General features: G+C 44.5%; 1 protein-coding gene across 3 annotated transcripts in view; it reads right to left on the bottom strand.

Annotated features, from left to right (window-relative positions):
• The window catches only part of reps2 (RALBP1 associated Eps domain containing 2), a 241,838-nt gene that overhangs the window by 131,548 nt on the left and 96,937 nt on the right, over positions 1-13,353 (bottom strand). The gene's annotated exons all lie outside the window — the stretch shown is intronic.

The following is a 13,353-nucleotide window of genomic DNA, read 5'->3' as shown; positions in this document are numbered from 1 at the left end:
AGTGCTGGGATCCCAGTTCTTTATAATATATATTAATGACTTAGCCAAAGGAATTAAATGCAGCATCTCCAAGCTTGCGGATGACATGAAGCTGGGCGGCAGTGTTAGCTGTGAGGAGGATGCTAAGAGGATGCAGGGTGACTTAGATAGGTTAGGTGAGTGGGCAAATTCATGGCAGATGCAATTTAATGTGGATAAGTGTGAGGTTATCCACTTTGGTGGCAAAAACAGGAAAACAGATTATTATCTGAATGGTGGCCGATTAGGAAAAGGGGAGGTGCAACGAGACCTGGGTGTCATTATACACCAGTCATTGAAAGTGGGCATGCAGGTGGAGCAGGCAGTGAAAAAGGCAAATGGTATGTTGGCATTCATAGCAAGAGGATTCGAGTACAGGAGCAGGGAGGTTCTACTGCAGTTGTACAAGGCCTTGGTGAGACCACACCTAGAGTATTGTGTGCAGTTTTGGTCCCCTAATCTGAGGAAAGACATTCTTGCCATCGAGGGAGTACGAAGAAGGTTCACCAGATTGATTCTTGGGATGGCAGGACTTTCATATGATGAAAGACTGGATCGACTAGGCTTATATTTGCTGGAATTTAGAAGATTGAGGGAGGATCTTATTGAAACGTATAAAATTCTGAAGGGATTGGACAGGCTAGATGCACGAAGATTGTTCCCTATGTTGGGGAAGTTCAGAACGAGGGGTCACAGTTTAAGGATAAAGGGGAAGCCTTTCAGGACCGAGATGAGGAAAAACTTCTTCACACAGAGAGTGGTGAATCTGTGGAATTCTCTGCCACAGGAAACAGTTGAGGCCAGTTCATTGGCTATATTTAAGAGGGAGTTAGATATGGCCCTTGTGGCTAAAGGGATCAGGGGGTATGGAGAGAAGGCAGGTACAGGGTTCTGAGTTGGATGATCGGCCATGATCATACTGAATGGCGGTACAGGTTCGAAGGGCCGAATGGCCTACTCCTGCACCTATTTTCTATGCTTCTATGTTTCTACAAGAAGGATATAAAACAAGGTTGAAAGAGCACAGAAAAAATTTTTACAAGAATGTTGTTGGGAGTGAAAGACCTGCGTTAAAATAAAATATTGAATAGGTTAGGATTTTATTCCTTGGAACGTAGGAGATGGAAGTATACAAAATTATGAGGGGTATAGATATGGTAAATACAAGCTGGCTTTTTCCACTGAGGCTGGTTGGGATTACAACTAGAGGTCATGGAATGAGCTAACAGCACAAGTGGTGCACGTGAGCTTGATTTCAACATTTAAGAGAAGTTTAGATAGGAATTTGGATGGTAGGGATATGGGGGGCTATGGTCCAGGTACAGGTCGATGGGAGTAGGCAGTTTAAGTGGTTTTAGCATGGACTAGATGGGCCAAAGGATGTGTTTCTGTTCTCTATGCCTCTATAACTCAATGACTAAATGATTCACAAGGATGTTGCCTCAATGGAAGAACTTCAGTTATCAGCAAAGATTGAATATACCTGATCTGGAGCAAAGGAGGCTGAGAGGTGACATGACAGAGTTATATACAATAGAAATAGCACCTGTTTCCCTACGGTAGGAGTTCAATGATTTTTAAGTGTGCTTTGAAAGGAAGAATAACACTACATCTGTGTGAATCCTCACAGTAGCTGGCAATCCCGTGATCTGTGACTGACGTTCCTACTTGCTTCAAAAGGCAGCAATCAGTCCAAGAAGAGCAGGATGAGCTGCCTCAACTACTATTGCCCAGTTGTACTCACATCTATCAAATGGAAGTGTTTCGAAAGATTAGCCATGGCTGAAACAGAGGGATGTGGCCTCCTCCACCCAGCATCTTGTTTACAAATGTGTAGTTGCTGACGAATAAAAGAGGATCTCAGGGCAAGACTGCTGTATCAGAAGCAGATGAAAATCTGGTCAATTGTATGCTGAGTCAAAATGTGGTTAACTCCAAATATGCCAGAGGCTGCAGTCAGACCAGAAATAGTCAAGATTCACAAAATGGACTGAACTGTGGACTCTGGTAAGGCAAAGGGAGGAGATGTGTGTTTTCTGGTTAACACTCGTTGGTGCTCCAACATGATGGCTCTGTCGAACTCATGCACCACCACCCCCCCAGGTTGGAACACCCAACGGTCAAATGCTGTCCATTCTATTTACCTCGGGAGTTCTCAGCCCTGATCCTGGCTGCAGCTTGTATACCACCAGCAGCTGACTATAGTCAAGCACTCGCGACACTGCATGATATCGTCAGCAAACAAGAAACAGCCCAGCCGACACATTTCGAATTATAGTCAGAGACTTCAACCAGGCTTGCTTGAAGAAAACCCTGCCCAGTTATCACCAGCACATAACCTGTAGCACCAGCAGTCCCCACTTACTTGATCACTGTAATACTAAGACAAGGAATGCCTACCGTTCCTTGCCCAGACTGCATTTTGGTAAATTGGACTAACTGGCTGTCCTTCCCCCTCCTACTCAGGCAGAGCCTAAAAAGCAAGGCTCCAGAGATTATGACAACTAAGAGGTGGTCATGGGAGGCAGAGGAATGATTACAAGATTGCTTTGAGTCAGTGGACTGGGCTGTGTTCAAGCACTCATTTAGAGAGCTGAATGAATACACTCATCTACAGGTTTATCAAAACAGCTGTAGATGTCTGTGTCCCCACTAAACCAGAGCCTTCCCCAATCAGAAGCCCAGGATGAACCGTGAGATCCAAAATCTGCTGAAGGCCATATCAGAGGCAGTCAAGTCTGGAGACCAGGAAAGCAACAAGAGGTGCAGGTATGATCTCTGGGAATCTATCTCACAGGCAAAGTGGAAATTCTGGACCTTCCATGTTTGCTTTGACTGTCAGAATATGGAGGAACATTGCGAACCCCGCATCACCCGATGATCCTGTGGTCTCGGTCTCCAAGGCTGATGTGTAGGCTGTCTTCGGGAGGGTGAGTCCATGGAAAGCATCCAACAGGACTGGGTACCTGGCCACATACTAAAGACCCGTGCTGACCAGCTGGCTGAGATGTTCACAGAGCTCTTTCACCTCTCGCTTTGGTACCTGCTTTAAGTAGGTTTCATTTATACCAGTGCCCAAGAAGAGCACTGTGACCTGCCTGAATGACTATCGCCCAGTTGCACTTGTATCCACAGTGATGAACTGTTTTGAGAGGCTGGTGATGAAACAAATCATCTCCTGCCTGAGGGGTGACTTAGATCCATTTCAATTTGTCTACCAGAGCAACAGGTCCACAGCTGATGCCATCTCATTGACTCATCACTCATTCCTGGAACATCTGGACAGCAAAGATGCATACCATCAGGATGCTCTTTATTGACTACAACTCAGCATTCAACACCATCATCCCCTCAAAACTAATCAATAAGCTCCAAGACACTGGCCTCAATACCGTCCTATGCAATTGGATCCAGGATTTCCTCACTTGTAGACCCAGTCAGTTTGGATTGGTAGCAACATCTCCTCCACAACCTCCATCAGTACAGGTGCACCACAGGGTTGTGCATTTAGCTCCCTGCTCAGCTCACTTTAAACCCATGACTGTGTAGCTAAGCACAGTTCCAATGCCATCTTCAACTTTGCTGATTGTGGGCTGTATCAAAGGTGGTGATGAATCAGCATACAGGAGGGAGACTGAAAGTTTGGCTAAGTGGTGTAATACCAACAACCTCTCACTCAATGTCAGCAAGACGAAGGAACTGATTATTGACTTCAGGACAGGGAAACCAGAGGTCCACGATCCAGTAATCATCGGAGGATCAGAGGTAGAGAGGATTAACAATTTTAAATTCTTGAGTGTTGCTATTTCAGAGGACCTGTCCTGGACCCAGCACACAAGTATAATTGTAAAGAAAGCAGGGTAGTGCCTCTACTTCCTTAGAAGTCTGCGGACATTCGGCATGATATCTAAGACTTTGGCAGGCTTCTAGATGTGTGTCGTGGAGAGTGTGCCAGCTGGCTGCATCACAGCCTGGTATGGAAACATCAATACCCTTGAATGGAAAATCCTGCAAAATGTAGTGGATTCCGCCCAGTACATCACAGGTAAAGCCCTCCCGACCAGTGAGCACATCTACATGAAATGCTGTCACAGGAAGGCAGCAGACATCGTCAGAGATTCCGCACCACCCAGGCCATGCTCTTTTTGCTGCTTCCATCAGGTAGAAGGTACAAGAGCCTCAGCACTCACACCAGGTTCAAGAACAGTTACCACCCCTCAATCATCAAGCTCTTGAAGAAAAGGAGATAACTACACTCACTTGCCCAATCATTGAAATGTTCCCATACCAGTGATCTCACTTTAAAGACTATCTCACTATTTCATGTTCTGATTATTTATTACTATTTATTTATATTTGCATTTGCAGAGCTTGTTGTCTTCTGCATTCTGGTTGATCTTTCATTAATCCTGTTACAGTTACTATTCTATTGATTTGCTAACTATTCCCACAGGAAAATGAATCTCAGGGTTTTATATGGTGACATATATGTACTTTGATAATAAAATTCACTTTGAATTTTTGAACTTTAAATTAACTCCTGCCTGAGTAAGTAACTCTAATTTGTTTATGACCACTCAATGTCAGTGGCTCTCACTCTACTTTGGAGTACCTGGACAACAACAAAATATACATCAGGCTGCTATTTATCAATTACAGCTTGGCATTTAATTCCATCATCCCATCAGTATTAATCACCAAGCTTCTAGACCTAGACCTCTATACCCGCCTCTGCAACTGGATCCTCAGCTTCCTCATTAGGAGACCACAGTCAGTGGAGTTTAGTAATAACTTCTCCTTGCTGACAGTCAACTCAGGCTCACCTGAAGGATGCGTATTGAGCCCTCTGTTTTACTCTCTCTACACTCATTACTGCGTGGCTAAGCATTAGCTCAAATGCCATCAATAAATTCACAGGTGTTCTTGGGAGATCCTCCAATGACGATGAGGTGGTGCACATGAGAGACAAAGATCAGCTGCTTGAATGGTATTGCAACAACCTTGCAGTCAACATCACCAAGACCTAGGAATTGTCTGTAGACTTCAGGAAAGCAAATTCTGGAGAAGAAACACCAGTCCTCATTGAGAGGTCAGCTGTGAAAAGGGTGAGCAGCTTCCAGTTCCTAGACATCAACATTTTGCTGGGTCTACACTTGGTCAAACACATTGATGAAATCACAAAGAAGGCAGGCCAATGAATCTACTTCATTAGGAGCTTGAGGAGAAGTGATATGTCAAAGGCTCCTTTCAACTGCTATCGATGTATGCTGACAGCATTCTGGCTGGTTGCATCACTGCCTGGTATAGAGGGTCCAAGGTGCCGGACTGAAAGAGGTTGTAGAGGGCTGTAGACCAGCCAGCTCCATCACAGGCACAAGCTTCCCCACCATCAAGGACATCTTCAAGAGGCTCAAAGTGCCAGTATCCTTCACCAAGGACCCTCGCCACCTGGGAAAAGCCCCTCTTCTCATCACTTCCATTAGAGAGGGTAAAGACCCACACTCAGCAATTCAGAAACAACCTTTTCCCCTCCACCATCAGATTTATGAACACTTCCTCATTATTCTTTTTTTTTTTGCACTGATTTTGTATTTTATAACTTTACACTGTATTGCTGTTGATAAATATGCTTCTGATTTTGAGAGTCTAAGAACAGAGGGCACTGGTTTAAAATAAGAGGGAGGAGGTTGAAAGGGGATACGAGGGGTGAATTTTTCAGACAGATGCTGCCATTTTTGATGAGCTGTCAGCGGAGGTGGATGAGGTAGGAACAATGAATAGATTTACGAGGCATCAAGACAGGTACTTGAACGAGAAAGATATGAAGGGATATGGAATTAGCGAAGGCAAGTGCGGTTACTATAGAAGAACATGTTGGGTGACATAGGCACAGTGAGCCAAAGCATCTGCCCTTGTGCTGTGCAACTCTAACCCATAAAAAAGTTTAAACTGACAATTGCGTTAGAACTTCAATTCTGCTGTCAACTTACTACAAGACCAGAACTAAATCCAGGAACTTTCTGTAGCAAGTACCTCAATAGCATATCACACAGTGCACTCATCAGATGAGTTATACAGAGCTCTTCCATTTCATTCTATCACCAAACAGCATCCAATTTAAGACTGAATACAAGTATAGCTTAGTGGGTAGCACAATGCATTACAGTACAGACAACCTGGGTTTAATTCCCACCACTGCCTTTAAGAAGTTTGCATGTTCTCCCCGTGACCATGTGAGTTTCCTCCCACCATCCAAAGACGTACCGGTTGGTCAGTTAGTTTGTTATTGTAAATTATCCTGAGATTAGGCTTGGGTTAAATTGGGGGATTGCTGGGTGGCATGGCTGAAAGCGTTACATATAAAAAAATTAAATAAGGTCTGCCAATGACAATAAATGAGCCATTTAACTGAGGGGGAAGGCAGAATTCTTTTAATTCAAAACACTCCTAGCTTTTAATTAACTAATTCACTGTTACTTCTTTTGATACACCAGTCCCCTTCAAAATGTACATCAATATCTCACTGCGTAAAAAAACCTAAAATGTTTCCAAATAGCTCAAGAGTGAAGTAATTAGTTCAGATCCATTTGGCAGCTGCTTGACCTTGGGTCTGTCGGTGGAACAGTGGCTTCCCAGGATCTCCTGGTTCTGACAAGCTCTCTCTGCTGAGTTCGTTTCATGCATTTTGTTTTATTTACAAAGGAACCTTTCCAGTGGAGAAGAATGTATAGTCTTCCAGCAACAGAAACAGCATGACTATAGCATTTGTGATGAAATAAGCTGTTTCTCTATCCAGAGCATTTCACTTTCAATGGAACTAATTATACAGCAAGCCATCTAGCTTTTGGGAACTTTTAATATTAAAGCCTCCTTTTATATTACATCCATTAGTAATGAAGCACAAACTATTAAATACATGGTTTTATAAAAATATAAAATGATATACATTAAGGGTTATGATTTTAATTATCCAAAGTTTCCTCCTACTGCAATTTTAGTTTTAGATTATTTGCCTTTCGGAAAGGAAAATAAGATGCACTCAGCAGGTATTTTGCAGTCATCTGATCACAATGTTGCGAATATAAAGGTAGATAGGACACTAGACTGGCTTAAAATGGATAAAAGGAACACGATTCCTTTAAGTACTGTCACACTTCCTATTAAGACATAGGTCAGGTTGAGATGCATCCAAGATCACTGAGGGCAGTCAAAAGTGGAAACTGGGAAGCTACAAGCCATAATCATCTGATTCATTTTAGCTTCTACAGTTTAGAAGGCTGAAGTATTGACATTGCTATAATAAGATTATTCAATAGTTGCATCACTGGAGACAATCTGTCCACACATTCAGCCTAAGTTGGTTCTTTATAGATCAATCCGGTAGGAGCCATTCCCCTCCTTTTTTCCCAATGCACTCCAAATATTTGTCTAACTCCCTGATGAGATACACAAGACACACTAATGAAGATAAAAACAGAGGAGCTAGAATCAAATGAGACTTCTTGACTTGGCAGGTAAGCTAATAAGGGTGAAACTTGAACATGACAAGGTAATCTTGTCCCTTCCATGGCTTTTCTTGCACTAGGTAGCTTAACTCAACTAGTGAAACTAGTGGTAAAGGGTGTATGTTTATCTAAATTATGTAGTTTGTAAAATTGGTCTGCTTGCATACTTTTAGATAGAATGGCCCATGAAGTCAGCAAGGATAATTGTCTTGATGAAGATACAACATCAGCAGGTGGAAAGATAAAGTTTTGCCTCAGTTTGCGCAGATAGTAGTAGTACGGTGTTCCTGATGGGCCGTCTCTGGGCTGAATCTCATACATTATTCTATAAAATGAATGCTTTAGAAAGTCTCATCTGAATCTGCACCCGTTGTATTTCTGGAAAGTGCACCAGATAATTGGTGCCCTGAACTTCTGCCAATCACTTCAGAATCAGGTTTAGTATCACCGGCATATGTCGTAAAATTTGTTAACTTTGCAGTACAATGACAATATGGAGAAAAAGTAAGTAAACAAATTATAGTAAGTATATATGTATATAAATAGTTAAATTAAAAATAGTGCACAAGAGAAATAATATAAAAATTAAAAAAAAGTCAAGTAGTGTCCATGGGTACAATGTCTATTTAGGAATAGGATGGCAGAGGGGAGGAAGCTGTTACTGAATCACTGAGTGTGCGCCCTTGGGCTTCAGTACCTCCCTCCCTGATGGTAGCAATGAGAAGAGGACACGTCCTGGGAGATGGGGATTCTTAATAATGGATATCAGCTTTCTGAGGCATTGCTCCTCGAAGATGTCTTGGATACTATGGAGGCTGGTACCCAAGATGGAGCTGATTAATTTTACGACTTTTTCTAGCTTCTTTCGATCCTGTGCAGTATCCACCAAACGCCACCCCCTTCCCCCCCCCCCACCATACCAGACAGTCATGCAGCCTGTCAGAATGCTACCCAGGGTATATCTGTAGATGTTAGAGTGTTTTATGTGACAAACCAAATCTCCTCAAACTCCTAATGAGAAATGGCTACTGTCTTGCTTTCTTTATGGCTGCGTCGATATATTGGGACCAGGTTAGACCCTTGGAGATCTTGACACCCAGGAACTTGAAACTGTTCTTTCTCTCCACTTCTGATCCCTCTATGAGGATTGGTTTGCGTTCCCTCGTCATACCCTTCCTGAAGTCCACAATCAGTTCTTTGGTCTCACTGATGTTGAGTGCTAGGTTGTTGCTGCAACACCACTCAACTAGCTGGTATATCTTGCTCTCTCATCTCCATCTGAGATTCTGCCAACAATGGTTGTATCATCAGCAAATTTATAGATGGCATTTGAGCTATACGTAGCCACACAGTCATGGGTATACAAAGAGTAGAGCAGTGGCATAAGTATACACCTCCGAGGTGTGCCAGTGTTGATCGTCAGTGAGGAGGAGATATTATCACCAATCTGCACAGATTGTGGTCTACCAGTTAGGAAGTCAAGGATCCAATTGCAGAGGGAGGTACAGAGGCCCAGGTTCCATAGCTTCTCGATCAGGAATGGTGTCCAAGTCCACGTGAAAAGCCATTGAGATAACATCTGCCATAGATCTATTGTGGCAATAGGCAAATTGCCATGGGTCCAGGTCCTCACTGAAGTAGGAGTTGATTCAAAGCATCTTAGTACCGTAAATGTAAGTGATACTGGATGATAGTCATTAAGGCAGTTCACACTACTCTTCTTTGGCACTAGTATAATTACTGGCCTTTGAAGCAGGTGGAAACTTCCAACCATAGCAGTGAGAAGTTGAAAATGTCCTTGAATATTCCCGCCAATTGGTTGGCACAAGTTTTCAGAGCTTTACCAGGTACTCCATCAGGTCCTGCCACCTTCCCTTTTGAAGGACAGCCTGACATCAGCCTCCGAGACAGAGATCACAGGATCACCGAGTGCAGCAGGGATCTTCATGGCTGTAGATGCCCCTTTCAAAGTGGGCATAAAGGGTGTTGAGCTCGTTTGGTAGTGAAACATCACTGCCATTCATGCTATTGGGTTTCACTTAAGCGGAGCTTAGGATGGTTAATGGCACCTAACGGGGACTCCTTCGCTTGCATCTTTGGAAACAGCTCTATTTCCATCTTTAATATATCTATTTTTCTCTATCAGAGTTCTTTTGAAGACGCTGACCTGGAGTTATATGCTGACTATGGTTCTTTGCGGGAATGGGACCCACTCTCAGGGTTTCACAACTAGCCACTGTTCGGCACGCCCAGGGCCTGACCCAAGAGCTCGGTGTGTCAGAGATGGAAGATCTAAGGCTGTGTGCCCAGAGATCCGAGATTTTTGGGCACAGAGCTCGGAAAATGTGATGCAATGGAATTTTAACATCGTTAACCAGCAAGTTGTTTGTTACATCTCCCACCTCACTGTGAAATGGAGACCTATATTTCTCCCTTATTGGGGGAGAGGTGGGGAGAGGGGAGAGGGAGGGGAGAGGGAGGGGAGAGGGAGGGGAGAGGGAGGGGAGAGGGAGGGGAGAGGGAGGGGAGAGGGAGGGGAGAAGGGGGGGAGGGGGGGGAGGGGGAGGGGGGAGGGGGGGAGGGGGGGAGGGGGGGAGGGGGAGGGGGGGAGGGGGAGGGGGAGGGGGGGAGGGGGAGGGGGAGGGGGAGGGGGGAGGGGGAGGGGGAGGGGGAGGGGGAGGGGGAGGGGGACGGGGACGGGGACTGTAGTACTTCGAATGCCGGGTGAACAATGTAGTCTTTGGAGTACTGCAAGTTTGTGTTTTTGCTGTTGCCTTGCTCAAGCTTGAGTGCTCAGAGGTGGGTACCGATGCTTTTTTTTTTGCTGGTGGGGGAGGGGGGGATTGTTGTTTGCTGCCACTTATGTGCGGGAGAGAGGGGATCTGGCGGGGGGGGGGGGATACTTTGGGATTCTAACATTTAACTGCCATTCATTCTTGGGGGTACTCCTCTGTTTTCGTAGATGGTTGCAAAGAAAAAGCATTTCAGGATGTATATAGTATACATTTCTCTGACATTAAATGTACCTTTGAAACTTTGTAGGATGTAATGCCCTGCAAATCCTGCCAGAGTTGATGTACATCCAACGTCACCTCCAATCACACTCTTTGTCCTTGAAATAGCTCCCCACAAGTCATACCTAGTTTTCTTGTACAGACCTGGGTCATCAGACTTAAATGCCACAGATCCAGCCCTCAGCAGACAACAGACTTCCTGGTTCATCCACGCCTTTCGGTTTGGAAATGTACAGCAAGTTTTCGTAGGCACACACTCATTCATGCAGGTTTTAATGAAGTTGGTAACAACTGTGGCAAACTCATCCAGATTTGAAGATGAATTCCTGAATACAGTTCACTACACCAATTCAAAGCAGTCCTGTAAGCGCTCCTGTGTTTCTCTTGTCCATACTTCCTTGGTCCTCAGTACTGGTGCTGCAGACTTCAGTCTCTGCCTATACTCAGGGAGTAGAAGCACAGCCAGGTGATCAGACTTTCCGAAGTGAGGCCGTGGAACAGCACAGTAAGCACTCTTGATCTTAGTGTAACAGTGGTCCAATGTGTTGTTTCCTCTTGTGTTACAAGTGATTTGTTAATGCTAATTGTTTAGTGACTTTTTCAAGCTGGCCTGGTTAAAATTCCCCAAGATGATGGTGAAGGTATCAGTGTGTGCTGTTTCATGCATGTTGATCCCATTGCTCAGATCATCAAGAGCCTGTTTGACGTTGACCTGAGGTGAACTGTACACTACTACCAAAATGATTGCAGCAATCTCCCGCAGCAGGTAAAATGACTGGCACTTAATTGAGAGATATTCCAGCTCTGATGAGCAGAATTGGGACATCACTGACACATTAGTACACCAGGAGGAATTGATCATGAGGCATACACCTCCAGCTCTGCTTTTGAGAGACTTGACAGTCCTATCCTGATGGTGTAAAGTGAACCCATCAATCTGAATCGCTGTGTCCAGTACAGAAGGGGTTGAGCAGGATTCCATGAAGCAGAGACGTAAGTTGTCTTAATGCCTCTCTGGTACAGCACCCTAGCTCTGAGATGGTTGATTTTATCCCACCACTAAGCTCATCTTTCCCTCCCCCCCTCTCTCTGCATTCCGCAGGGATCGCTCCCTATGCAACTCCCTTGTCCATTCGTTCCCCCCCCATCCCTCCCAACTGATCTCCCTCCTGGCACTTATCCGTGTAAGTGGAACAAGTGCTACACATGCCCTTACACTTCCTCCCTTACCACCATTCAGGGCCCCAAACAGTCCTTCCAGGTGAGGCAACACTTCACCTGTGAGTCGACTGGGGTGATATACTGCGTCCGGTGCTCCCGATGTGGCCTTTTATATATTGGCGAGACCCGACGCAGACTGGGAGACCGCTTTGCTGAACATCTACGCTCTGTCCGCCAGAGAAAGCAGGATCTCCCAGTGGCCACACATTTTAATTCCACATCCCATTCCCATTCTGACATGTCTATCCACGGCCTCCTCTACTGTAAAGATGAAGCCACACTCAGGTTGGAGGAACAACACCTTATATTCCGTCTGGGTAGCCTCCAACCTGATGGCATGAGCATCGACTTCTCTAACTTCCGCTAAGGCCCCACCTCCCCCTCGTACCCCATCTGTTACTTATTTTTATACACACATTCTTTCTCTCACTCTCCTTTTTCTCCCTCTGTCCCTCTGAATATACCTCTTGCCCATCCTCTGGGTCCCCCGCACCCCCCCCCCCGTCTTTCTTCCTGGACCTCCTGTCCCATGATCCTCTTGTATCCCCTTTTGCCTATCACCTGTCCAGCTCTTGGCTCTATCCCGCCCCCTCCTGTCTTCTCCTATCATTTTGGATCTCCCCCTCTCCCTCCAACTTTCAAATCCCTTACTCACTCTTCCTTCAGTTAGTCCTGACGAAGGGTCTCGGCCTGAAACGTCGACTGCACCTCTTCCTACAGATGCTGCCTGGCCTGCTGCGTTCACCAGCAACTTTGATGTGTGTTGGTTGATTTTATTGACTGGTGACTGTACATTTGCCTACGATATTGTCAGTGTATAGATACTTCATATCTGTGTACTCTGAAAATGGGGATATCTTTCTCTCTATTTTCACTGCTTGCATTGCAGCTGAATCAGATCTCAGTATCTCTATTCCAAGAACTGTTCAGATTCTATGATCCATTCTACATTTAAATGGTTAAGTTCCTTAAGACTTTAATTGGAGTAATGTTGAAACACGTGAGACTCTAATCTCTTTGTGGTAAAATGTTACTTCTCTTCCAAGACAGCTGTGGACAGAACTTTGTGAATATATCTATGGATTAGTGTGGAATAATGATCACTTGACCTTTATTTTATCTACAATTTTTAAAATTTCTCTTCCTCCAGGTCCTCAGAGAGTACAACTCCATAGATGCCAAGAAACTTACATTTCCGAGAATTATATATGGGCAATAGCTTGAAAACTGCTCCTCAGGAACAACATAGCAATAAATTCTACACAAAGCAAGGCCAAATTTTGTTTTTCCATCAGGTTTTGCTGTGTCTTCAGCTAATCAGATATCCTTGCTGATTTCTTGGTCCATTCAATCTGGAATCATGCAGCAAACCATTTTATAAATTGCAGACCTTAGAATATACTTATAGCATTTTCACTGCCTGTTACATTACCCACCATGATATAAGCCACAGAAAAGAAAATCTCACTTCTACCAAACAGAGAAATCTGAATCAGAAATATTGCTTTCTGTTTCTGCCTCCGTCAATCATTTTTCACTTTCTGTAGAAAAAGACTGTCCCTCACCACGCTGCCCGTCATCGAACTGAGATCATC

The sequence above is a fragment of the Mobula birostris genome, chromosome 6 (assembly GCF_030028105.1).
Source record: "Mobula birostris isolate sMobBir1 chromosome 6, sMobBir1.hap1, whole genome shotgun sequence".
NCBI lineage: Eukaryota > Metazoa > Chordata > Chondrichthyes > Myliobatiformes > Myliobatidae > Mobula > Mobula birostris.
Note: the sequence above shows the minus strand (reverse complement) of the source record. Positions and strands in the feature narration are given on the sequence as shown.